The sequence below is a fragment of the Struthio camelus genome, chromosome 15 (genome assembly GCF_040807025.1).
Source record: "Struthio camelus isolate bStrCam1 chromosome 15, bStrCam1.hap1, whole genome shotgun sequence".
In the NCBI taxonomy this organism is placed as follows: Eukaryota; Metazoa; Chordata; class Aves; order Struthioniformes; family Struthionidae; genus Struthio; species Struthio camelus.
Window position 1 is genome coordinate 17185256 of NC_090956.1, and position 24193 is coordinate 17209448.

Here is a 24193-nt window from a genome sequence, read left to right on the forward strand (position 1 = left end):
GGACCAGTTCAGAGCGTTGAAATATTCTCATTTACAGTGAGGATGAAATAAGTGACCAGAGCTGTCTGTTGATCAGAGACTGTGAGCTATCAAGTTTAGTGTCCCAGAGTAATCCACAATGGCTGAACATTCATATTGCAACAGACCTTCTTCATGCTTCACTCCAGCATGAGAGCTTCATTTTAACAGCAAAATTATCATATAAGCTGAGGCTGTTTTACACTACCAGAGTGAGAATGCATCTCTCCCACTCCATCTACAGAAATAATTATATTTCATGTGGCTTGAAATAAGTCATATGAATTTCCTGCAGCATAACTTGCTGCCATTTTCCTTTTAATAGGGCTGTCTCCCTTCCACCTAAGATGATGACAACAGTGGAAAGTTCTTTGCCTTGTTTGAACAGTATTTCTCAGATCTTTAATTTCAAGACTGCAAACCTCATCCTGACAGCTGCAACATATATCCTAAAACCTATGAAAATGGAGGGCTTCAAGAGGCCCTTGGCAGCTCCTCAGATCAGCACTCCACCTGTGAAACTGGTCTAACTCAGAGATAACTGATTTCCACATCCAATATGGAAAGTTGGACTACTGCTTTTCTTTATTCCTCCTCTTTTTTCCTGTTAAGAGAACCATTTGGTAGGAGAAGACCCGTCTCCAGATTTCTGTTAACTTGCGGTATTATACAAGCAAGTGGATTTTGGCAAGTGTCTGATATAATTACCCAAAGACAGGTGACACCAGATGCCCACCATATATTTTCAAGACAGCAGACTAATTTGTAAGAAAATTAAAATATTTCAGCCTGACAGTTTGAGACACTGGGACAGCAAACTCTCAGTTACTTAAGTTCAGGATGCCCAGATGAAACTGGAATACTTAAGAGGGTTGTCATTGATTTATGATTCAACTAGCTTATTCTTTGAGCCACCTTACCCATTAAAAGCAAAAACTTATGCTTTGTACTGTTATATCTCATCCCAATATCTACACCCATTTCAAAGCAAGGCTGTCTGGAGACAAGATACCTGTATTCTACAGTTTTTTTTTTTTAAACTAATTCTGTTCATCCTAGAATAAAAGCAACACTTCTTACTTTATATATACGAAGGTCATTGTTAACACACCTTACATCCCACTGTTTTTAATGAGTTTTACTGATTATGCAAACAACACAGGGGACATAATTTTTTTCCTACCTCACTTGAAATATGGCAAATTCTAGGGTGAAACGCAGCAGTTGTCTAGCAGAATGCAAAACAAGTGAGGCTAAAGACTGAAGAAAAATACTTTACTGGTCTCTAAATCACAGGAGTGGATTAGATCAACAGAAAAAAATGCAGAAATAAAAACACTATAGGAAAGTAACACACAAATCCAGAAATTCAGGCCATCTAAAAAACTAAGGAAAAAGTACAAGTTCAAACACTTGCCAATAGTCCAAAACGCCTGAGCAGCCACATCACAAGCAGCTTCTTCGATACCACTGCAGCATGAATTTCCTCAGTATTAAAGGCCTTTATGTCATTGCTTTCTGCTGTTGCTGAAAGAGGGGGATCAAATATGTATTATTGCTCCCATTTTTTCCAGCTCTTCTACCTCTCGGGGAGGTGGAGTTCTTTGCTTTGGAGCTAAATCCTCTGTCAAGCCCTGCCTGCTGTCCAACCAGGATTATCACAAAGCAACATATTCAAAGTGTGTTTTTAGTCTCTTATTTGTTTTGTCTTTCTGTTGAGAAAGACTCTTCAGGGCTCTCACATTCTCCTTCCCACACACATAACTAGCACATAGCCCTGTGGATTCTTATATCGATAAGCCTCTTGGAAAGCAAAGCGAGGAAGGCTTTTGATCTTAAGTCAGAACGTCTGACGTTCTACTGTGCTGAGCTACTTGCCAGGCTACAATGCCAATAATTGTTTCATAATCATATCTGCGTGGCCTGCAGTGTTTTAAGGCAACACTGATTGTCTTTGTAAAGCACATGCTTTAGTTCAACTAGAAGTTACAGTCTATATGGAAGAGTTATTGGATGGAATAATTGGCTTGTGTCATGCAGCATGGCAGAGCAGATAATCCTAATGTTCTCCTCTGGTCATGAAGCCAACAGATCTTTTGCAAAGACTAAAAACAAAAGGCCTCAGATTTTTGTCAGGGGCTAGGAGACATAGTTCCTTTAGAAACATAAGGGTATACCTCTAAAAAATGTGAAGAAACGGCCTTGTCAAACTACATCATCTTTGCAAATATCTGTTACCATTTACCCTTAACATTCCTGCTTGATGGGCCGGCAGGATGAAAGCCAAGCTGGGGTATCTAAATTCTCACTTTGTAGAGCTTTTAAATATCCAAAAGAAAACAAACAAACAAAAAAAAAAAACAGCCATCTTTCCCTGTTTATTTCCTATGCTGCATCATGAAAGGATGATCATAAAGTGCTGGGCCTTAGCTAAAGGTTTTGAGCCAAATTCACCCCAGATTTACAACCTCCTCTATTTATAACCATGGAAGTTGATAGATGAGAATCAGGGAAGAATTCATATATCAGAATTTATTAATTCAGAAGTTTGGGACAAAGCTAACTTCATATGCTTTTTCAACTAGCATTATTGCTTTATTGCAAGAAATAGTTAAGAGGAAACACCTTTCTATTATCTCCCGAGAGTTTATGCTTTCAGTAGCAGACATTAGAACTAATAGGGAGCGTTGGGTCCCTACTGCATTACTCAGAAGTACTGGACTTTTAACTAACCCTAACACAAAAACTTGCTCTCTGCCATTCACAGCTAGCATGAAACTCATACTATATCCTGACAGACACCAACCAGGTCATTAAGTTTCACAGATTTGTGGCAACCAAATTTGCAGTTCACTATCCACAGAAAAATAACCTCGTCTTTGAGGAAAGGTTACCTGGAGATGCACTCCTTGTGCAGCAGCTCTTCATGGAACATAGAGCCGTTCCTAAAGGTGGAGCACGGCTCATTAGATCTCTTCTAGCCATTGCTTGCTGGTGGCTGAGCTCCGCTGGATCCATGACACTGTCAACCTACAACAGACTGTAATGACCAGTGAGCACTAGTTAAGGAAAATTTCCCCTAGAAAGGCGTATCATAGAAATTATGATACTTTAGCCTTGAGAAAAGGATGAATGATAGGTGCAATACCTGTCAGAATAAGGACCTCTACTTAGCAAACTATAAACACCACCATAACTCTAATCCTAAATCCAAAGCTCCCTGAAAAAGTTTTTTTTACTTCACCACAGAAAAGAACACTTCATACTTCTATAAAAAGCTAGAGCTAAAAAATGGAAAAGGTTAAAAAAATTTTTAGATTAGTAAATATGTTTACAAACAACTAACATGACAAAAAGGAATACTTTTTTCTGGCCCTACTGATTTTTTTAATCTATTCACCATTTCTGTTTTGTTGTCAAGAATCCAGAAATAAAGTGGCCAAAGAGAACACCTTCTGTGACTGTAACTCAATGTTCAACTGACCTAAACAAAAAGATTTTGTTTTGGTTCAACAAAACCAATATGCTTCCACTTGTATCAGTCTGGCCTCACCCAAATATCTATTTGAGAATTTGGGGAAACCAAAACCATCACTTAGAGGATACAAGAGTAGACAAAAAATGGATGGAAACTACATTTTCTCTTGCAATATTCCAGCAAAAACATCCCAACAAGTTCTGATATACACCAATCAAAACAGTTTTTTTTTTTTTTTAAACTTGGGTGGAGATAAATATGGTATAGCCACAAAGCTAACACAAGAATGACTCATTTGAAAGTGTTTAATCTTTAAAATATGTCCATAGGATGGCACTCTTTTCTTTAAGACAGGTAAATTGAGGACATATTTGCACATCAGAATGAAATCTACCTTAGGAGACTGCCACTCATTCCAGTAATGCAATCTGGTTAAGGAAGTAAGGATGGAATCGAGATCACAGATTCAGAGTTTTGGGAATCTGAGTCACCTGAGCATATCCCCAGATCCCAGGAGCAGAGTGACCCGTCTTTCATCACTGCTCTAGTTGTCACCATTAAACAAGGCAAACGACCCTAGCACAACTAACCCCTGCTACAATTACACCTTCCTCTTGCTCTGGTCAGACTCAGAGAGATGCAAAGTGACTTCTACAAGGTTACACAGTACGTCAGTAGAAATAAAAGTCAACAGTTATCACTTAATTTTACTCTTCTTGTCTCCAACCCAAGACTATACTCCTTCAAGAAGGTGTTCTTATACCTGATGAGAAATCCCACAAGATAGCATTACGCTACATAGTTCAGTGCAACTCTGGAATACCTTTTACACATTCTAGAACATACAGGTATAGCTAGATACACACACACACAGAGTGCCTAGGCAAAGCATGAAATCACTGTTTGAAGCAAGGTGAATTTCACAAATGCTTTCATTTTCCTCATGCTGCCAACAAAGCCTCTCACATGAAATGTTCCCACAAACTTAACCTTGATGCTCAGTCATCCATATCACTATTCAGTGAAAGTCATATGATTGTCAGCTTTCCCATGCTGATAAATATCATAAAGTTGTATACAAATATTAAAGGCAAGAGTGGGTCACAAGGACGTAGTTCATAGTTTCATTACCACACCAAACTAAAGTTTCATTACAAGGTGAATTAGAACTTCTAATCATTGTGTTATGTAGAACTACATGTTACATTTATAATCTACCTATTGCTGTTTACTCTTTCTTCCTTACTCAAGTCATCTAATTCAAATTGAGATTACACAGATAAATAACCTTCTGAATCCCTTTCTCCCCACATTTTCTCCCACTGTTTAGATGAAGACGAAGACCACTCAGAAGGGCCTGTGGTAAGATAGCCAAATTGTCCAAATAAATTGAGAGCAGTTCCTTGATTCTGTCTGCCTCTAAGACAAATCCAATTTCTACTCTCATTGATTTGAAGCTCTGTCACAATATTGCTGGGATTTTGCCCTTTGGCTTTCAAACCATTCTACATCGCCTTCCTTGAAGCTGTTTCTCAAGGTATCCTGAGAATGTCATTTTCTTTCTGGGCATTCTCTGTTGCCTAACTTCTGAAGCCACCCTCATGGAAAACCATCAACAAGTCACTGCACTGTCTCACGTTTCCACAGTATTACAGCTACATGGCATGTTTATTTCTCTGCTTTCAGAAACATCCTTGAAGTTACTCTGTGCCTTAAACTTCTCTGCTCTCCAGGTCACTGGACTAAAGATCATGGAATGATTCATAATATGATGTTTAACCTAGAGACCCTGAAGAAGTGTTCCTACACAATGACCCAAAACAAAACTGACTGGTGGGATAGCGGAGCATTGCCATTACGGATCACAGCTCAGACTCAGATGCCACAGGAAACCTGACACCACCTCCACTTACATCTCCATATGAACAGCTTAATCACTTTGCTGTAGCACAATATGCATAATCTGCATTTGGTATAACAGGCAAACTGTCACACTTGCTAAGCAAAAGTTGTATCAGTGATTTGCAGATAGCTCAGCAAGTGCATTGGAATACTAATAGCATTTCAAAGCAATACATAATGAACATTATCACAGCCACAGATACCAAATAAATTTTGCTACAGAGCCACAAGAGTGGGCTGCTCTGCAAGGCAGGAGAGCCCAGATCAGACGGTAAGAGCAAAACAGGAAGGCACAGGGACTACACCAACAGAGGACACACTCCCACAGTACCTGAAAAGGAGCAGATCAGGTCCAGTGGCAGTCCAGTGGCAGTTACAGGTCCAGCCAACAGCCACCTCCACCACCAGACAAGCCCATAGTGATGAGGCAGGTCCAAGATCAGCCCAGAAAGGCAAATCAGTGACAAAGGTCAGCAAGGTACCCAGCCAGACACAAGCAGCCCTGAACAGAGCTCAGCCTAAACACAGCCCCTGCCTTCACACCACTCTTTTCACAGCAGCCTGACCCAAGGTTGCACAGCTGCACCACATCAGAGCAGGCCTTGAGCACAGGCAGCTAAACCGCTAGGAGAGGGGAAAGGGGTGGCAGAGCCTTGTGCCGCACTCAGGACCCTGACAGGTGTTTGCACTTGACACAAAAGCTTTAACAGCTTAGTGTTTCATGTGCCTCTTGATGGCCACTTGGGTCACACTGTGAATTACAAACATGGCTATGAACAACTTAATCTCACATTTCAGTCGTGGTATATTCACCCTGCTGTTTTTAATATTGGCATGATTCTGTGAATTTTTTTTTAAACTGCTATTCAAATTTTTAATCTGTGATGATTCTCCCAACTATCATTCAGAATCCATTTTTTCTCTCTTTCCTCTCCTGCTCAATTTGTATGGGATTATGCAGCAAGCACGTTTAATGCAAAACACTGCAGGCCTCAGAATTGATGACTCATCACTCATTTGGCAGATAAATGTCAAATTGCCCCATCCAGGTCTTGATAATTCCACAGCATTCTTATGCAAACTAAAGGACCAGGGCTTATTCATCAGGAAGCTTTTAGCTGTGGGTCAGCTAACTTAGAATAAGAATTCCCTACTTCAGCATTTTACTTACATGAGGAGGTCAGCATTTGCAAGCAATTTTTTGATGGGGCTCCTTTGGACATGGATTTAAGCAGTAATCATCAGCAAGAAATCCACTGCATCCCCTGTTTATTTCTGTGGAGACCAATGCATTAACCTTCAGTAAAACTGAGATGTTTTCCTTTAATGGAAACAATATTGCCAGCATTCCATCAAAATGCAGAATAATTGTTATGCCTCCAGCAGCTGAGGCTGAAAGGATGACTGAAATTAACCTAAGCTCCTTCTGAGAGAGAGGGAGAGAAAGAGAGAGTCCTGTTATTCAGGCATTTATCTTGTTATAAGCCTCAAAAAAATGCCATGATGTCCCTAAAGAGAAGTCTACCAAAAGATCTATTAATTCTGATGCAGGAATATATTCCAAACCCAGATTTACTTATTCCTGGATGTAACATGCCTTAACCCATTTCTGCTAAACTCAGTCTCATTCATTCAAGTGTAAGCCTCTTATCTGCACTTTCAAGGTGTTTTCAACTCTAGCTCTCTACTTGTCATCTCTCATATCTCATGCGTCAATGACATTGGATGTACTGGAGTGGTGTAAGGATAGCTGATCCTGTCCTGCATCAGTAGGATAGACTATGTGATGTCTTGAGTCTTCTCTAGCCTAATTTTTTGTATATATAAATACATATACATATGCTTAACATTAAATACACATGTGAGAACCTTGTTGCGTACAGCATTAGAATGGAATCTTACACAAGAGGCTGAGAATTAATTAAGAGGAGAAAAGTGCATCAGAAAAGAGAACGAGGAACCTCACTACTTTGGTCTCAAGTTAGCCAGAAGCCTCTCTTTCTCCTACCTTCAGTCACCAATCTATGGCCATTTGCAGTGTTTAAAAGTTTGCTGCCTCCCAGGGAAAGTCTTCTGCCTGGAAGAACCTCACTTTTGGAGTTTGTTCCCTCTTGTATTCCTAGTGAGCTTCAAGGCACAGCTTGTATTTGGCAGGTCTTTGCAGTCAGTTGTTTTTATTGATGTCAAGTTCAGTAGGTGCCTTGGCAAAGGGAGATCCAATATAAATTTCAAAGCAAATTAAAAGCAAACAGTGTTCTTCCTTTTTGTTATTTTACTGTTTGTGTTAGAAACTGAATGAGATGGTTCAGGACCCTGTCTTGGAGAACGCTCGCCTGCGTCCTCATGCTTTAAAACTGCAGCTTACAGATGCATTTTTGTAAACTGGGGTTTATGCAGAACAGGAACACTCTCCAAGGACCCTGCAGATCTATAATTGACTTCCCTGCTTTGAGGTAAAGTAGTGGGACTGAGTGATTTTTAGGATTTATTATTTTCTAAACTTGAAGTTAAGGGTAAAGATGGGAATGTAATAGGCCAGAAGGGATACTAACTGTTCAAAAGAGAATCTGAGAGTAAAGTTTAATTTGCCTACCTTCCTGTTTGAAGTTTACTCAGAATGAAGTAGATACAGTTTTCATATTGGTACTCAAATACAGCAAGCTCATCTAAAAGGCACAGACAGGTGCTCTTTCTCATAGCAGGTAAAAGTAATTAAAGAAAAGTCTATCAGTTGGATGCAATTTTGCTCCTCCACTGTGCCAGAGACCCCACCTGGTGGGAACGATTTTAGGCATATAAGTTCGCAAGGCTTCCTTAGTCCTTGACTTCTTCTACAAATGGTACTTTAGACCATTAAATAGTTTCAAAGGAGACATCCAAAAGAAATAAAAGCCATACCATTGCTGCTACCAATTTAACCTGAATTTGATCTTTTAACCTTGAGGCCAAAGATTTAACACACTACTGTTGATCCCCTGAGTCACCTAGCTTCCTATTAAAAAATCAGTTCTAATCAATGTCAGTGATGAACAAAATTTCCTAGTGATTAGAAGAGAGGACTGAGAATCTGCCTTTCTGAGCTCCATTCCCCCCTCCGCTCTGATTGTGTGTATGACTTCGGGCAAGGCTGCCATTGAGGTGTTTTTGTGGAGCAAGAGGTAAGTCAACAGAAGGACACTAATAACAGCATAATAGCAAATGCACAAATGGCCCCTTCTCTAGGAAGCAAATACAGTCTGAACGCTTCAAACCACAAACAAGGCACACAACAAACACACAGACAGACATATTCAAGTCAGAATGGTAAGGCATACAAAACACTGGAGAAAAGTCTGAGCACACTGCAGAGGCTCCAGCACTGGAGGACGTTAGGAACAGGGTAAAGGAACAGGACAGGGCAGAGGAATGGACTAAGTGATCTCCAGAGGTCCCTGCTAAGCCTGTGATTCTACCACTCATGCTTTTTTTCATGCCTCAGTGTTTCCATCTGTTAAAAGCATATGTTGATACTCACCTGCTTACAGAGACTTTTGAATCTTATTTCTTTAATGTTCACAGATTATTTTCCAGGCTTCCAGATGGAAATCACAAAAGCCCTGATTCAGCAAACTATAGCACTTGTCCGGAAAAAAAGTCTGTTTTAGCCTACCTCTACTGTAAACATTTACAAAATGCAAGTATTGCTATTATTACAGACTACTAAATTTTAAAAGTGCTTGAATTACCCATGTATATCTGGTCTGACTGTAATTAAAATATATGTTGACAAATGTCAACTAATCAATACTTGACTTTAAAGTAATAAACAAGATTTTTAAATGTACACATTGATTCACTGTTAGAGAACCTTAAAGGAAAATTTAAAGAAAGACTCATTCACTCTAGATATGTTGAAAAGAATGGAATAATAATTTAAAAAAAAAAAATCAACAGAATCACAGAGTAAGTAGTTGAAGCATTACATATATTATTGAGGGAGACTGAAATTCCACAATGTCCTTGCAAACCTTATACAAATAAAATTGCTTCAAATATTTCTGTTGCAGTAATCCTATTTCCTCTTAACTATGGGAAATGTGTAATCTTGTTTGTTCATAAAGAAGTCAGGAAAAGAACTGACACTAATTTGAATGACATGTGGAACAGAAGTAAAATCCAAGCTGCAAAAATGTTTAAATAAAGGTTCAATTCAATGGATTTTGAACATGAAGGAGACTGTTGCAAAGCAGTTCAAACTCCAAAAAGCATTTTACCAAGGAAACAAACCCAAGAAAGCTAATGTGTAATAGGCACAAGCATTTTCAAGAATAATAAGCATAACAGTTGCAGCTGTAATCAGTGTAATAAAGGAATACTACAATAACAAAAAATAATGATCCCAATGAAACTGGCAATATTGCAATTTTATTGCAGCTAATAAAGTTGATTATGTTAATAAAATGGGGGAAAGAACAGTAAATACCCACTCATTTCTACATGACTTTTTTTTTAATCAGTTTGTTTTTTGAAATAAGAGACACAAGAAATCCTCCCAACCAGATCTGTTCTAAACAAAAATTCAACCTTTTACATTGGTGGGAATCACCAGATTTAACAGTTGAAAAAAGTGCATAAATCACATCTGATTATTGCCTCTTCCAAGGCAATCTAGGAAGCCATACCGGTCTAGTGCAGTATGTTTTAATCTGCGAGTTGCATGCACAAAGGGTAGATCATAAAGACTTTTCAGAGGGGAATGAGGAATCAGATAAAATCTCATTCTTCTGCTCTCCCTCTATGTTAACCTTCAAGGTCTCCTCTCAAATCTTCAAGGTCTCCTCTCAAATCTTCACATCCCACACAAATCAGTTATGTTAGCATGGCATTATGGTTTTATTTTCTCTCAGCAAGGTCTTTCCTAAAGCAGGATGAGCTGGAGCAGGTTGCCTAGGACCATGCCCAGTTGAGAAAATTTTAAGTATCTCCAAGGATGGGGACTCCACACTCTCTCTGGGCAACCTGTCCCAGTGTTCAGCACCCTCACACTGAAGAAGTGTTTTCTTATGTTCAGATGGGATTTCCTGTATCAGTTTGTGCCCACTGCCTCTTGTCTGTTCCCTGCATACCACTGAGAAGTGTCTGGTGCTGTCTTCTTTAAACCCTCTCATCAGGTATTTATATACATTTGTAAGATCCCCCCAAGTCTTCTCTTCTCTAGGTTAAACAGTCCTAGCTCTCTCAGCCTCTCCTTGTATACTAGATGCTCCAGTCCCTTAATCATCTTTGTCACCCTCTTTTTCCTCTTACTTTTACAGTTAATACAGTGTTGTGAAACTTTTTTTTTTTTTTTTGCTTAAAATAGTAAGTCACCAACCTGGAAAAGCAAAGAAACAGGATCCAGGGGACAAAACACTGAGGTGCAAGTCAGGAGACGTTACTTCTATTCCCAGCTCCATTACCGAGATTCTTTGTGGTAGGGGGCAAGTCCTTCAGCCCTGTTTCTGTTTCCACCACCACCTTTCCCATCTCAGCATGTGTATAAGATCCACTGTAGTGCTGTGCAGAGATACCCAAGCCAGCCAAAATACCAGAGGCAGGACAGATGCACTAGCACACTGCCCCACTTAGACTGGTATAACCTTGTCCTCAGAAAAGCTAATTAGCCCATTTAAAGCACTGTGTTAATTTGGTGATCCTGTTTTTGGTGCCACAGCTGTCTCTGAATATCTGCACTCCGCACTACCTTTTGCAGTGTAGATACATCAATAAAACATTGTGGGTGATGATGGTTGTTACGTCAAATTCCAGTGCCATGGAGCATATGTTTTAGCTGATGCCTCTAGATATTGAAGTTGGATAACATAAGTGGAGAAGGGACTGGCAAGGGAGAGAGAACTACTCAAAGTGATCATTTAAAACACCTAATTTAGTGCTTACAAATAGCTAACTAATGTCCTTGAGACTGATAATCAGAGCTGAGCTTATCTCTTGACATTGCTTTGGAGTCATGGGGAACACAGTCTCCTAATGTAGGTATCTACCATCCCATAAGAACATCAAAGTCTTCAAGTCAGCATGAGGAGCCTGAGGACTCATTGCTTCCTTAGTCAATTTTTTCCTTTGGTTCTAAGCTAGGATTACAGTCTCTTGTAATTTGACTTAGTAGCTGGTGTCATCCTGTATCATCTTTTCTTCTATTACTTCTGTAATTCCCTTTCATTAGAATTAGAACTGAGTAGGATGTGTCTTTTGCCTTACATGAAGTTTCTCTTTGTAAAATTAACTTCTTAAGTAATTTTTGACCTTTCCAAAATCCTAAATGATGTAGGAAATGTCACTGGAAACATTTTTTCCAGACTTATGAGCCTCAGGTTAATATCTATAATTAAAGTCAGTGGAGAAAAAAAATAAGTGCTGAAAATCGCTATTTTAAAAGTCATTTAATTAAATCAAAATACTATAAATTATTTGTGGGAGCGGGATTATAATTTTGGTAACTTTGGCATAGGAAAAAGGATACTTAACAGTTCTGACAGAAAAGTTATTCCTCATTATTGTCCCGTCAGATGCAAAGCATGAAAGTGAGTTGGTCAAAGTGACCGAAAGAATTAGTGACATAAATTGGGAGAGAACCTAGGAATCCTGACTGCCAGTTCTTACTGTAACTGCTATGCAGGATCCCCCCTCCTTCCTACCTCAACCATGTTTGTATCTGGTCTTCTACTCTAGCCAGGCAAAGATACTGTTTTATCACTACACTCACCCTTTTTCTTGATCCCTGCTCTAGTCCAAAAAATCCTGATAATAGAAGGGCTGATTTCTGAAGATAATTGAGACTGCTTGGTGGAGGCTCAGATGAAGTGTTGCTCCCTATCATACTTTGAGTTGTGCAAAGACTCACTTCCCAGTGCCCAGCTTTTACTTTCTAACCTGGCAGAGGTTACCTTGCTTATTCTGCCTTGCTGTTAGGATGCTCAGCGCAATTGCTCATACCAGGCTGCAGAAGGAAAACTGTGGTCAGCCAGAAAGTTCCAATAGGAAGGAGGAATGAATTACTTTGGAAAGAAACTATGTCTAACATAATGAAAATATTTGACCTTGCTTTTGTCTTTGTTCCACATTCAGTTTCAATTACGTAAACCTGACACAATGCTACTAAATTCAGTAATGCAGCACAGTTGTTTAGGATTTACCGGAATATACAGAAGAGTAGAAGCCTGTCCTTTAAATTCTGCTTCTGCTTGGCCTACAGCCTTCTTTTGATTCTGCACCTACACTTAAGCCATTATATCTGAGAATATAATGTGAAGCAGAGCTCTTCCCTAAAACACACACACACACACACACACACACATATATACATCATGATAGCACTTGCACGACATGATGTGAATCATAAAAAATTGCATTACTCACTGATATAATAAACAACAGTGAAAACATGTTCTTTGTTATATAGGGTTCCAATGCCTGAAAGCTCTTTAATACAGCAAACAAGATCCAAGGAGGGAAGGTAAAGTCAGCACATTTCTAAGTCAAAATAATAATTGTTAGAGCTTTTCCAATGAGTGCGCTTAATCACCAGGATAGCTCCCTGAAGTATAAAATGGATCCCTCATTTTAAGTGTCCTGAATGGATCTCTTTCTAAATATGTGTTATAGTTCAACCACAAAAACAGATTCTCTGGAATGACTGCAGGAGACACTGACTGAAGCCCTGTTGCCTGGAGATCAGAAGAAATTATCAGAGTGAGATCATCTAGCAATAAAATCTATTAACTTGAGATCCATGGTCCATGAAAAAGAAGGGACAACTTTTCATTTACTTCAATAAGACTTGAATGAGATCCAAACTGATTTTTGCTACCTCCCCATGGCCAGAAGCTTTCTTCAGCTTCTAATTAAAAAAAAAATGTATTTGTAAGCCTAGATTTTAAACATAGCTTTCTTTCAGTTCACTGAGGATTAAATTTTCTGCTAATCTGATTCCAATATGAGCTATTCACATTGTAATTAATGCAAAGGCACCTTAAAATACCTGTGTTTCATAAAAAATCACAACATATACCAACAGCTTTGCAGGACAGATCACATCAACATCAAAATGGTGCAGAAGAAAAGATATTTTTCATAATACACAGAAAGGTGCTTGAAATTTATCCAGGGAGTTGCCAGGGTAATGGAGATCTGCAAGCAAGAAAACCTGAAATGCAGTGTTCTGTGACAGATCAATTGCAGAGAACGAAGATCTTTAATTATATAATAATGAAAATATATTTTATGTACCTTGTACACATAAAAGTAAAATCAAAACCCTTTGGCAACACAGTTTCAATAAGCCAATCATTTAATAAATGTTCTCATTTCATTTGTCTTTCTTTCCCTGCATAATCAGTCTACCTCAGGTCACAGAAAATCAAAATCCATCTCCTCTCCCCTAGCTTCTGATTTTTGGAATCGTAATGTACTTAGGGCCACCTCAGATTTCATAAAAATCTGAGACCCTCTTTCATGAGCATGACTATATCCACTTTTAAAGCACTGAATGGTTGACAGCAGCAGAATTACATTGCCTCATTTTTTTTTGATGAAGAGTGCAAGTTATGGACAAAACTTACAGAAGCCAAGAGATTTTTACAGTCTTCTTTCCCTAAAAAAGGTCAGTGGCTGGCCTGTGAGCACAGTAGCAAAGGTCCTTGATTCTGGGAGAGTCTCTAAACAATCTGAGAGGCTGATTATTGGAAAAGAGCCTGAAAAGTGCCGCCAACCAGTTGCCCATGACTGATAAAACTTCCCTATCAGACAGATGTTTTGATCAGCAGAACTTTTGATTCACAGGGTTTGTAAGAAGGTGTTGATAAAACAAGCGAAATTTGGAGAGGCAACCAAAAATCAGCCTGTGTGTACCTGGCTATCTAACAATGCAGCATGCCATACTTAGGTATATGGACTCCTTCCATGATCCTAGCAGGTGGGAAAAGAAATAGGCTGTGAATTGGAGCAACCATATAGCTTGAGAGACAAGACTGGGCAGTGGACTAACCAAATATAAAAGCAAGATGGCTTTGCATTCTCTTCCCTGCTTGTGAAAATGGTTCTGACATTTTGACTTATGTGATATAAGACAGCACTCACTGACTGTCTTCCTAGAGACTTCTGATGACTATTTCACCTTTGTCAACAATTTTTTAAGTGTTGAAGTTTAGCACAGCAGTACTATACGGACACAGACAAAACTACCTTTTGACTGAACCTCTATTTTCTATGAAGCCTCCAGCTACCTTCAGCACTAAAATGCTGGAAATAAATGTAATACTTAAATGTACAAATTCTACCACAAAGAGTGAAACAACATCCTGGAACAACAGACCTGTGGCATGGTAAAGTGGCACATTTCCAGGCTTTCCTCCTAATCTTCCATTCCACTCCTCATTGCTGGTCTCTAGTTTCCCTCGAACCTGCCACACTGAAGCCCAGAGGATTTCAGCAGCATGCGGTGAGGATTCCCCTTTCACAACTCCCACCTCTCCTTTGCATGTGAATTCATACAAATTCAGTTGCTTTCTCCTCTTGTGAAGGGTTGCACTAATGCGGTCGTGTTTACCATGACAGTTTTATTGTACTCCATGTACAAACACCACTGTTCATAAAGTGGTCTCAGGTACTTCATTACCAACTTTTAAGCTTATTTCATGCCATAATTTAATCATTAAAAAATTGCTATATGGCTCCAATGGCCACTATCCTATTGTCTTTTCTGATACATTTCTTTCGCTCTTCTTTATCTGTAATCTACCTGTTTACTTTATAGTCTCTTTAGGAAAGCCTGTCTTCTCCCATTAAGAACAGTCCACAAGATAAACGAAAATGACACAGTACAGCTAGAGAGGGCAACGAATCCAAATCAGAGGCCTCTAGTTTTAAGGAAGTTTGAGTCTCAAAATGTGCTGCCATCTCACTTGAATTTATCATGTATCTCAAGTTATTTGATGTTTTTTTCCGTAAACCTTTTGTCCCAGATATCATGTTATTTTATGAGAACCTTGATTTTAACTATAAATTCAATTTCTAACTTTCCTAGTTGCAGAGGAAATCTGGAAAACATGAACCATCAGATTCAAATTTTACGGCAAAGAAAAAGAATCTAACCGTTCTTACTTTTTTCTCTTTTCAGCTTCCATGCTTTCTAAGCCAAAACTAGAAATTTCTAATAATATCTAGCATCTAATGACTTTTTGCTGCTTGAAGCAGCTATAGGTAGAGGGAGGGAGAAGGGAGAGAGAAAGAGAAAATAGTTCATTTTCCATTTTCATTCAGAACTTGACCTTTCTATAGAACAACTGTCACCAGGCTATCAACAATACCTCTTGCAGGGGCACAGGGAGTATGGCACTATAGATTACCAAGAAAAAGAAATGAAAGAGGATACATCTCATACATCTAATCAACCCACCATGCCTCCCTTAAATAATCCAAGACCTCAAATTCATTTAATATTAGCTATCAAGAGGAATAAACAGCCATTTCTAATATATTGGGTTTTTATTAGTCCTGCAAGTTTCCTTCATCTGCATTCTGCCTGAATTTTCTGCACAGATCACACAGATCTGTTTAGTACACGGACAAAGCACGCAGCTGTCAGAAATAATTGACGTTACACATTTTTGTCTTGTTACTAACACAATATGAACATCACCTTCCATCTTCTCAGTTTTTCTGCGGAAAAAAAAAGCCTCATTCCATTATGCTAGTGGTGGTGCTACTTATACGGGGCGGGCATTTGACAGAAGCCTTGTGGCGTCATTTGATCATCCTGACAGCAATGAGACGGTGATTAGGCCGCACTGGCATAGTCAGAAGCTGCTTTGCTAAGGAGGATTTTGATATTGTCACACTTTACTATGGAGAACCTGGTAACATAGGTCATGAACTGGCTCCAGAAACAGCTCAGAAAAAGATCATGATTCAACAGATAGATAGAACTATGGGTTACCTACTAGAAGCTACTGAAAGACATAGTCTGAAGATAAACCCAAAGTCACAGTTTCTTCAGTGTCACCATTACATCTGATCGTAGTATGACTACAGTAAAGAAGAATTTTGTTGTACAAATCTTCTTGTCCAACTACATCATTCTGGATTATGGTGGTTTTTTGAATGATATTGCTGAAACCAGGAAAAAGGGAGAATTTATGAAGCACTGAAGAACGCTCATCCTCACCCAAAAGCGTGCAAAGAGAAGAATTTCCTACACAATTTCACTATGCTAGACTTCACTGTTTATGCTGATTCCAGCTACAATATTGATTGGGTAAGTTCATCATAGACATTAAAATTTCCTAGGCCTCTCCTTTGGCTACAGAGCTATAGCCCAGCTCTCAAAGGAATTCCACAAAAATCTACGTCCAACCAATATTTTATTCTATCACAGCCCTTAAGAGCAAGGTATTACATTTATCCTTCCACCTTCCTTTTAGTGTATCAGCCCTTATTAGTACATGCTTTATTTGTGATCAGTCCAGACCCCTCAGCAGTGACAAACGTTTTCTCTGAAGTTTCTTCAGTTTCTTAGCATCTAATAATTATAAATACAAACTAAAAGCATTATTTGTGATGACACAAAGCTCGTACAGAAACTGTCACCTCTCTGTCAGCAGTAAGACTAAACTACATACTCAAATTACCTTTCAGCTGTGGCCTACTATCTTACTAACCATTATCCCAACTTGACTGATATCCATGTCTCTGCCTCCCTATTGGCATGTGTTTCCTGGATCATTTCCTCTATTTCTTCCCTCCCAACCAAGGTATATTTACTGGATTTTTTTCTATCTTGAATCTCATTGTGTTATTTCACATGCCCACCTTTCTGCTCTGCTTAGGTCCTATTGCATCATTTCTCTCTGTTCCACCATCATTTCTAGTTTTGGTATTATGCTGAGTTTCGCTAACGTGCTACTTTCATTGGTCTTTAAAGAAAAAATGAAATAGGATGGACTGTGCAGTAACTTCTGATGCAGATTTCATAGGCAAATCCCAATGTGATCTTTGATATTTATCAATTAATATTTGATATTAACATCAATATTTATAAAACATTCATATGCTTTTATATGTGTCCTTTTGTTTTTTCTTTCTCATTAAAGCTGTTTTAAAATAAATATTTCAGTCTTTTTTATCATGAATTTCCTCCACTTCTAGTTTATCTACAGCTTTCACCAGCTGGTGAAATGGCTTCATTGGTCAGAACACTTACATGAAGGATTTTTTCTCTCCCCTACCCACAAGAGACTTCCACAGTTAGACTCTCAGGGTCCTCAGTCTTGTACACTCGCTTCAAGTGACAACCATGGCCTTTAGTAGGAGAGCACAGAATTCTATTTATTTCCTCAAAGCCAAATAATTTCTTTTCTAGCGTTCCCTATCTTCTCTTCAGTTGCCTGCTTGCCCTCCGTCCCTAACCCGACTTCCTAACTCCATTATGGTGTAAGCCATTCCAGCAAACCCTTCAGCATCCCAGTGTCCAGGCAGCATCATTGTATCATGGCCTAGGAATGTTTCCTCTGTTGTATTTTTTGAATCTCTCATTCCCATCTACTCATCTTCTGCTGCTTCTACTTCTGCACTTCATTTTCCCCTACAAACCTTAAGTGATGTGGTATACTGCTGCAGGAATTTTACCTTGTTAGTCTTTTTAATTTGATCCACTTTTCATTCCTTGTATTCTGTCTTGAGGAATGGAATCCTGCTAAACTTAAATTACCCCATTATAAATCTCCTTGGGATGAAGGCATGCTTGAGAAAGGAACGAGCAAATAAAAAGGACATATGAACTGGACTCATACACATTCCATCAACTAGAGGTTTACTTGTTTGTTTAAATTGAAATCAGTATGCAGAATAGATATGAGAGGGCGTTCTAGTGATTTAAGTAAAGGTTCCCAAAATCAGAACTCCCAGATTACGTTTTGCTGTTGGCGTGCCAACAATTGCTATATGCACCTCTCAAGAGATTTGCATAATACATCCATCTCTCAATTTTTACTTACGTAAGTGCCTTATTTTGCTTCTCTTCACTTCCGCTGAATTTTGAGAAAATTCTTTGTTACTACACTATGGGGTTTACCCTATTTATGGTTCTAGAAAACATACCAGAAACCAAGTGTTTTTAATAAAAAAGGGCTTTTTTTGATCTTGTGGACAGCTCTAACAAAGCGCTCTTTTGCCCAGTATTCTAAAATTAACATTTGTTCTTAGTTGGATTAGTTGGGGATCGGTGTCCTCCAGAAGTAACAGAAATATATTCAGAAGTGTGTATTACATCTTCCAAGGGTTTTCTGTCTTCAGAAGCTAAGGTCAAGCTATCTTTGACAAAATAACGTGCCTACAGCCATTTTGTGGAGCAACAGTGACATACAGTGGCCACTGAAGCAATTCCTAAATCTTGCTGACCCTTTATGATTGCCTTTTAAACCTGGAAAGATCAGGCTGGAAACATTTAGCATAGACTGCCACTGTCTCTACGGATCACAGTTCTTTTTCCTTCCATCTGTCCCCCTCCTCTTGTATATTGCAATGTAATATTTGCGAAGGGGAGAAAAGCTATTTTCTGTTATAGATTATCAATCACAGCCATTTTAACAGTATATTTTGTTTTGAAGGTTTTCCTTGAAAATCAGCTGTTCTGCATATCACAATTAAAAACATAGTCAAATAGATTCCAACTGCTTTGAGCATCAGCCCAAAGCAATTCATTCTACAAATCAAACTGCAAGGATTAGATAGTATGGAATTCTTCCAGAACCATTTATTTTGTTAATATTTCATTCAGAGTTATCTCAACATTCTGGTATTAAGCTCAGTTCATTCATCTGTGGTTTTGTTTGAACCCTGCATAAGCACTTGCTGCTTAGGAGCATTTCAAAGTCCCTGTTTCCTACTTGCCTTCATAACAAGTTCCTCTTCCCCAGTCTGCGTATCCCTATGATACAATTTAAAAGTACCTCTGCCCAACTTTGCAAACTAAAGTTGGTAGAGGAGCAAAGACAAAGCTGCCCTGGCTGAATTACCGCAACGCTGCAAGCAGCTCCCTCCCTGCCCCAGGAGCCACGAGTTCACTGTAGCTGGGCCCGGGAACATAAGGACCCGCTTCCTTAATTACTCCACTACACAATCCAAGTCACAATCTGTCTCTCAGCGCACATTGAACCGTCAGGTCTATCAGCCCCTGGCACAGTTCAGACTTCCTCTTTCTGGCTGTTTTACAATAGACTTAGGTTCTTTTTGGTGTAGATTTTAAGGAAAACCTCTCCACAGTGACAAGAGCAGGAGTGGTCAACACTGAGTGAAGAATGAAGTACGTCGCTGAACCTGCATGCTATTCTTCACGTTTCCTCCTCAAGCTATAGCCCACCCATCTAAACGCAATGCCCAGCCGAAACTTCGCTCCCTCATGTATACATGTGTGTACGTCTGTGTATTGCTGTGTACCATTACATGCTAACTATACTTTCCTACATTATGCTCTGTTTTTTTGTTACACTCTTTCCAAGAGTCAGTATGCTTTAACAAAAGGAAATTGTGGATTTGATAATGAGTATATGGGCATAAAGATGATACTCAGAGCTTTTGGTTCTGATTTTAAACAGAATTATTTAGCTGAACCCTTTGACAGTATCCAGATATATCCACTGATGTGTAAACTCCTGAGCCCTATAGTGGGTCTCCAGTATTTACACAGAAGATGCTTATTGAAAGACAAAAGGAAGCGTTCAGGAGAAAATCAGACATTCAGCTAACGTCATTTTGAGTGCCACAGCAGCAGTTCATGCACTCATCTGGTCTGTATCATACACTGCCATTAAGGAAGGAGGAGTAAATGAATACCTGCATAATTGGAAATCTATTGAAAGGGTGGAGATGAGAGTCTTGGGAGAGAACTGGGTGGATGAAACAGAAAGCTTTGCTATTTGACTAATTAGGGAACAACAGCACATGACTATCTCTTCCTCAGCACACTCATTTCACTGAGCACCCAATTCCTTTTTTTCCCCACTTAAGGCAATATTTGCAATTAGTGTCCCAGTTTGGAGAAAGCCTCAATGTTATTACCCATATGCCCAAGTCTATAAGGAACTGTGAAATCACAGCACTGCAGTTTTTCCAGCCATTTACTGAAGTTATCCTTCAAGATTCCTGAATTTAAAGGGCTATTTCAGGGATGTATGGTCTGTCCTGACCAAACTTCCTTGCTATAAAGAGCTGTGAAAATGTTTTACAGGTTCAACCACAGCCAGGAGTTTCTTTCAGGTAGTGCTGTAATTTCTCTTTGAAGAACTTAAAACTGTGCTCTAATATAGTACTGCCCTCTCCAGTCATTTATTTTCTTCTGTCAGCCCTGTTCCCAAGTCATAAACAACAGCACGGGTGGGTACACCCGCACGGCGGACTGAAGCGTAGCCTAGATCGGGCCATCTTGGCGTAGCTCATTTACCAGCAGCAGGTTAGCCACGGCAGCAAGGAGCTCAGCCCCCAATTTGTCCTGCCTCTCAGCCATGTTTGTCCACGCCGAGCTTTATGTTGCCTAAATAAATTGCTGCAGGATTACAATTATTTCATTCACCACCAGCTCAGCTAACTCTTAAGCTACATTTCAACAGCAGTGCAGACACATTTTGAACTATCAGAAAGCTGAAATAAGAGCGGTCGCTAGAAACGTTTTCAATTCTGAGAACGACAGTCACGCTCTGCTTGCCAAAATAAGTTTTTCCTCTCCCTCCTATCCCATGCAATAGTTTCACAGTGTTGGTAAACCCTTAAATTCCCTGCAACAACAACAACAAAGTCCTGTGATGGAGGAAGTTACTTCTGCAAGGCTTCACATAGTCTCCCTCATTGATTGGGTCTAGGTAAATTTCCTCTTTCTAAATTATTCCCCTTTTTTTAGGTTCCACTGCAGATTGGCGGCTTAAGCTTATCACAGCATGTTTGGAAAGAAATCAGTTATTCAGATGTTTTAGCATTCAGCAGGGTATCATCTAGGTATAACAAAGAGACTGTGATAGGCGGCTACATAAAACCCTGTCCATTTGCTTTTCAAATGTGACTGAAAGCTGAAAGCTCTCTTTTTAAGATGCTACCTGGGTCTTCTCTTTTCTGTTCTTCGAATCCATTTTCCTTGCAAATACCCACTTTGAAGATTACATGTGAACAACCCAGACCAAATTAGGTATGGCTTCCAGCTTGTCATTTATATGTGGTAACTGATGAGAGTCATAAATTAATTTCATTTTATTTTCTATAGTTCACATGAGAAATAGTGCTGCCCTTTCTTTTTTTTTTTGCCTAAATCTATGAATGAGGTTCCAGGATTAGGGTGGCAATTCAGTTACACATTCCTCATGTATTTTTTCAGTTATCTGTCAGATCCCTTCTCTCTTTTCTACTGATAAATGGTAAGGAGGCTACTTAATAAGCTCCTTTCCTCCAATATCAATGATATACTCTGCCTGCGCAGTGCGACCTGTTTTTTTCAAAATAGTAGCAGAACTGATTCATAGCCAGACTGCTCTGCTTTCTGGCATTTCAGCAACTTCGGTTGCTTTGATTCAAACCCAAAAGATATTCCGCAAGCACATGCTCATCAGTCTTTCCCTTAAACTTACTTTAAGTGGCAGCATTTGATAAGGCCCTCTAGTTCATGCCTTGTAACTCTGCCTTTTTACCTTTTGCAGGCGATCAGAATGGCAAGCAAAGAGAAGCACTCTTCTCCCCCTCTACCCTTGCCTTAGATACACAGAAGTCAGATACCAGCGACCCCCGCGTACTTTGTCTGGAACAGCGCTGGGCTGCCTCAGCGGGCAGCAGTTCTACTGGTCTCTGTCCCCAGGCACAGTTTCACTGAAAAAAAAAGAGTCTAGCAACTTCTTGTTTCGCCTGAGGTACATTGTTAAAAAGATTTTCCTCAGAAGGAATTTTCAAGACTTTGAGTGGGCCTTTTTATATGTTTTTTATCACACTGAAATCCAAGTTATCACTTTGGCTATGAATACTTTCAGCTCAAGTTCCAGCAGTGCACGTTTTAAACCCTTTTTTTGTGTAAGTACATATTCCACAGATGTTGTCTCTGTCTGCAAGCAATTGCATGGCTCAGGTTGGTCGCTGACTCTTCCCTGGCCTGTTTCGGCACGCTTGGATTGCTCTCTAGCTTTCTTAACCAGTTATGGTATTTCTACTCACTTCACAAATCTATTGCACTTAACAGCTAGCCTCACAGCTAAACTTGCTGTCATTTAGTTAAAATGTAAACAAAACAGGTAAGCCAGTCAGATCTACATATTTTGCTTCATTTCCTTCTAAACTGGACATGTCCTTAGGAAATGATGATACATCTATCAGTAATTTTTATGTTTATAACTGTCCTTTGGGGTTTGGAGCAATACTGTTTTTCAAAACACTGGCAAATAATGGAACTGCTTCTCTCAGCTTTTGCATTCTTGCCAATTTCCTCTATTTTACAAACTAAATTATCATTTTGGCTAATATCTTTCAGAAATGTCATGATCTATATCAGAATTCCTCTTTTCCATCACACGTATTAGAAAGAGAACCATACTTACAAGCCTTAGGGCAGTCAATTGCTCCTTTTCCCTGTAGGGGCAGCTTTTTTTCCTTGTGGGCTGCTGCCAAGAAATTATTCAAACACTACGGCAAATTCCACAGTTTCTCAGTATGTCTTTGCCTTGCCTTCTGCTGATCTTCACAGCAAAGCTGAGTCTACTGGAGTATCAATGAATCACTACCTTGCCAATTTAACTTAGGAGTCATCATCTGTATCAAACATATCAAAAGCTCAAGTCTCTATACATACTCTGTCAATCTCCTTTCTATTTAGCATTCACCTATTCCCTGGCAAGCTGAAGTTACTGGCTGACTTCAAATAGCATAACAAGAGCTGTACAGTCTCTTTTATCTGGACGTAAGTTTTGAGCACCATTTAAGTTATTTAGTCAAATTTGCTGCAGTGGAATCCCCCTCCTGTCCATCTTCTGAGCCACTGATTTGTACGCTGATGCTGAACTGTGCTAAACTGACCATTCAAGTAGTTCTGCAACATTTTGCTTTGATTTGTACGAGCAAAAATAATCTACAACACCTCCGAGGCACGCAATGGTTGGAAATTACCAACAGTTTCTCACTGCTCCAATTCTAGTTCCGACTGGCTTCTACTCTGATCTGTGAACCTTGAATTTTTGTCTCAATGTGATTTCTTAGCTCTTTGAGTTCTTGCTGCAAATTTTAACCAAGTCCAGTGCTCTCCTTGTCTGATGAAAAATCAGGTTGCTTCTCCAAGAAATCTGCAATAGAGAAAAGAACTGAATCAAGTCTCTACATCCACACTTAGCAGCCTAACCACTGCATGACTTCAAATACAGAGTAAGCCTTACAAACCAGTGTTGATCTGACATATGCTTATCTTTAGAAACACATGGTTAATAAAGTAAAAATATTTCACAGAAACATCACTATAGCTATAATTATGAAGGAAAATTAGCAAAACATTTTTTCAGCAAGGTCAAAACAACTTGTGAAAATGATATCATTCTAAAAGCAAAATAGTAAAATCAAAAGAGTATTTCAAGCCTTTCAAGCCAAATATTTATATACAGCTGTTTTGACATTTCAGATATTGTACCTTCTGATGTTTTACCTTTATGGAAGATCTCAGATCTTTTTGTCACTCTTATTCCACTCTTACAGAATCAGAAGGATCACTGCAATCCCAGGGCCTCCTTTGGGGCTCATTTCAGCCCTGCA

The 24193-nt window shown here is 39.2% G+C and overlaps 1 protein-coding gene across 2 annotated transcripts in view; it reads right to left on the reverse strand.

The window, feature by feature from the left end:
* Positions 1-23566: 23566 nt before the first annotated feature.
* The window catches only part of ALG1 (ALG1 chitobiosyldiphosphodolichol beta-mannosyltransferase), a 29105-nt gene continuing 28478 nt past the window's right edge, over positions 23567-24193 (reverse strand). For both annotated transcript variants that reach the window (XR_011134760.1, XR_011134761.1), the window contains one exon: positions 23567-23733. The gene's annotated coding sequence lies outside the window, so the exon portion shown is untranslated. The remainder of the gene's footprint in view (positions 23734-24193) is intronic.